At 38.8% G+C, this 4,345-nt stretch overlaps 1 long non-coding RNA gene across 1 annotated transcript; it reads right to left on the bottom strand.

Annotated features, from left to right (window-relative positions):
• Positions 1-2,427: 2,427 nt before the first annotated feature.
• Positions 2,428-4,063, bottom strand: LOC116373633 (uncharacterized). Its single transcript, XR_004209590.1, has 2 exons — positions 3,809-4,063; positions 2,428-3,610 (listed from the first exon to the last, which is right to left on the bottom strand). It is a non-coding gene; the product is annotated as an uncharacterized LOC116373633 (long non-coding RNA).
• Positions 4,064-4,345: the final 282 nt, after the last annotated feature.

Here is a 4,345-nt window from a genome sequence, read left to right as displayed (position 1 = left end):
CTAACTTATCGACCGTTCCACAGGTGCATGTTCATTAATTGTATATGGTTCATTGAACAAGCATGGGAAACAGTGTTTAAACCCTTTACAAATAAGATCTGTGAAGTTATTTGGATTTTTACAAATTATTTTTGAAAGACAGGGTCCTGAAAAAATTGCTGTTTTTTTCTGAGTTTGTGTTCTTGCTTGTAGTTTAATGGATTATAAAAATACCTGTATGCCTATGGATGTGTAGCTAGCTCCAGTTGAAGACGGACGTTTACATACACTTAGGTTGGAGTCATTAAAACTTGTTTTGCAACCACTTCACAAATGTCTTGTTATAGTTTTGGCAAGTCGGCTAGGACTACTACTTTGTGCATGACACAAGTAATTCTTCCAACAATTGTTTCCAGACAGATTATTTCACTTATAATTCACTGTATCACAGTTCCAGTGGGTCAGAAGTTTACATACACTAAGTTGACTGTGCCTTTAAACAGCTTGGAAAATTCCAGAAAATTATGTAATGGCTTTACCTGTTGATGTATTTCAAGGCCTACCTTCAAACTCATTGCCTCTTTGCTTGACATCATGGGAAAATCAAAAGAAATCAGCCAAGACCTCAGAAAGAAAATTGTCGACCTCCACAAGTCTGGTTCATCCTTGGGAGCAATTTCCAAATGCCTGAAGGTACCACGTTTATCTGTACAAACAATAGTACGCAAGTATAAACACCATGGGACCACGCAGCCATCGTACCGCTCAGGAAGGAGACGCGTTCTGTCTCCTAGAGATTAACGTACTTTGGTGCGAAAATTGCAAATCAATCCCAGAACAACAGTAAAGAACCTTGTGAAGATGCTGGAGGAAACGGGTACAAAATTATCTATATCCACAGTAAAACGAGTCCTACATCGACATAAACTGAAAGGCCGGCAGGCAAGGAAGAAGCCACTGCGCCAAAACCGCCATAAAAAAAGCAAGACTACGGTTTGCAACTGCACATGGGGACAAAGATCGTACTTTTTGGACAAATGTCCTCTGGTCTGATGAAACAAAAATAGAACCGTTTGGCCATAATGACCATCGTTATGTTTGGAGGAAAAAGGGGGAAGCTTGCAAGCCGAAGAACACAATCCCAACCGTGAAGCAAGGGGGTGGCAGCATCATGTTGTGGGGGTGCTTTCCTGCAGGAGGGACTGGTGCACTTCACAAAATAGATGGCATCACGAGTGAAAATGTGGATATATTGAAGCAACATCTTTAGACATCAGTCAGTTCAGTTCAGTTAAAGCTTGGTCGCAAATGGGTCTTCCAAATGGATAGTTACCCCAAGCATACTTCCAAATCTGTGGCAAAATGGCCTAAGGACAGCAAAGTCAAGATATTGGAGTGGCCATCACAAAGCCCTGACCTGAATCCTATAGAAAGGTTGTGGGCAGAACTGAAATTGTGTGCGAGCAAGGAGTCCTACAAACCTGACTCCGTTACACCAGCTCTGTCAGGAGAAATGGGCCAAAATTCACCCACTTTGTGGGAAGCTTGTGGAAGGCTACCTGAAACGTTTGACCCAAGTTAAACAATTTAAAGGCAATGCTACCAAATACTAATTGAGTGTATGTAAACTTTGACCCACTGTGAATGTGATGAAATAAATAAAAACTGAAATAAATCACTCTACTATTATTCTGACATTTCACATTCTTAAAATAAAGTGGTGATCCTAACTGACCTAAAACAGGGAATGTTTACTATAATTAAATGTCAGGATTTGTGAAAAACTGAGTTTAAATGTATTTGGCTAAGGTGTATGTAAACTTCCGACTTCAACTGTATCTAGCCTATCGGTGATTTGACCCAAACATTTGGTATACATATTAGTTCAGAACCTAGCTATGAACCTCAGCTATCATTAACCAGTTGAATCAACTTCAAAACAGTCTAAATGACATTAATGAAGCCTATGGATTGAGTAGAATATAACTTTGTGCCAAGGATGCTAGTCGTATATACATGTAGTTAATATCAAGCATGAGATTGGTAGCCTGTACATTTCATATATTCATTGATCATGTACTCTACCTTGGCAATTAAAGGTGCAGTTCAGGTATGAATGTCTTTTAGATCATTTTTCAGTCGTATCAAATTCCAGTCTTTGAATGACACCGTCTGAATGTATGTATTACAATTATACACTTCAGTGTTTACCAATGAATGGTTACACATTGTAACTAATAGACTAGAAACAGGATTTAACTAGTTAAAAGACTGATTTGTAATTCATATATACAGAATATTTTTTTAAACAGTACACTACACTTCCTATGCATCATGTTAATACTCTAAAACCAGTTCATCTTAATATCTAATTCCCTTCATCTGCATTGATCTGATAAACACAGGATAGGTGTAGTATTTCATCAAATGAGACTTAATTTCAACTAGTAGAGAATATGAAATGCTTTATTGAAAGAAGTTCATAATCAAGTGTTATAAATACATGCATAAATATATTGTAATACTATAAATACAAGTTCAATCTGTACTTCAAAGCACATCTGTTGTGCATTATAAAAACAGAGGAAGAAAGAGGTGGCGAGAGGTGTAATCATAAGCATCAGGAGGTGAAATGCAAAACTGACCTTCGATCATTAACTCTGAAATACAGATAGATGCAGTAATCCCAATGTGAAGCATCTCTTTAATAATACTTCCTGTTGACCTGACCAAGTGCCCTCTATGTAGCCAGCTCAGATGCGGGAGGGGTTCCCCGACACAGCTGATATAAACTAAAGGATTTAGGGAGAAGAGGGATGAAGTGAAGGAGAGAGACCGTTATTGAGAAAACACTAAGTGGCTGCAGAGTACTCTATGCTGAAAAACATGAACGGACACACGAGGACAAACATTATAGCGTAGTTATAGAAATAATAAAGTGTCTTATTATTCTCCGTGGTTGCCCTCTTGCCTATTCTTTGAAGGTGTACAGAGCCACAGTTATACAGTCAAGTCTGCTTACTGCACAACACAGTCAGTTCATCAATCAGATTGATACATGAGTGTGTAGGTGTGGGTTATAGGGTGTCTAATTGTTCTCCATTTTTTCAATATGGATTATTTAAAATAGACCGTTTAGTTTTTGTACAGACGTCACACCCTTACCTAAACAGTACCCTCACCTGAGAAGTAGGATTCAAAGAGAGAGAAATTGGGAATTGAATAACTGCAGTTAACATAGATAAGTAAATAGAAGAATACTCTTAATGCAATGTCAATGACTCTTAAAAGAGCCTTTGGTTGTGCATAGTGTAGTCTATGGTGTTGCCAGGGAACAGCACCCTCTTCGAAGAAGTAGGAGGTGAAGATCTCCCGCACATGGATTTCCTCTTGCTGAGTTGTTGGAAACTCCATTCTCGAAACATCCTGCAGAGCAGCAGACTCGAGCTGCAGAACCTCCTGCAGATCCCCTCCTATCCATCCTCATGAAGTTATGCAGGACACAGGTAGCCTTCACACACCTGTATTCCTCCAGCAGGAAGTCCCAGATGGCCCTGGACACCCAACCTTGCAGTGCCCTGCACGTTAACTGTAGGCAATCATTTTGAAGGAATCTCCAGTTACAAGGTATCTGTAGGAATATGGAAGACAATGTAATTATTAGACTTTTACATCACCAGGTCATTGTGGATTACCAAAGTAGAATATCCCTGATATCAATCCATTGTTATCATGATTTGTTAGATGCATGGGCACACGTGTGCATGTGTAGCATGTGACAATAACAGGATCATATCAAGGATAGCATCACAAATGAATACATAAATACCACTTGAAGCTTGATGATGAGTTGATCATTTGAGTCAGCTGTGCAGTGCTGAGGCAAAAATAAAAATGTGCAACCCTTTGAGTCCCCAGGACTGAGAACCACTGCTCTTCATTGGGACCTCTTCATATGTAGACAGGTTTCATAGCTCTCTTTATCTGAGGACATCATTTTTTTATTTAACCTTTATTTAACCAGGTAGGCTAGTTGAGAACAAGTTCTCATTTGCAACTGCGACCTGGCCAAGATAAAGCGTAGCAATTCGACACATAGAACACAGAGTTACACATGGAATAAACAAAACATACAGTCAATAATACAGTAGAACAAAAGAAAACAAAAAGTCTATATACAGTGAGTGCAAATGAGGTAAGTTAAGGAAATAAATAGGCCATGGTGGCGAAGTAATTACAATATAGCAATTAAACACTGGAATGGTAGATTGGCAGAAGATGAATGTGCAGGTAGAGATTACCAATCAAAACACAAATGAGAATGCCCAGGCACTTCTGTGGAACAACAAAGATATTGTTGTAAAAA

The sequence above is a fragment of the Oncorhynchus kisutch genome, linkage group LG4 (genome assembly GCF_002021735.2).
Source record: "Oncorhynchus kisutch isolate 150728-3 linkage group LG4, Okis_V2, whole genome shotgun sequence".
NCBI classification, from domain to species: Eukaryota; Metazoa; Chordata; class Actinopteri; order Salmoniformes; family Salmonidae; genus Oncorhynchus; species Oncorhynchus kisutch.
This window is presented reverse-complemented; position numbering and strand designations above follow the sequence as displayed.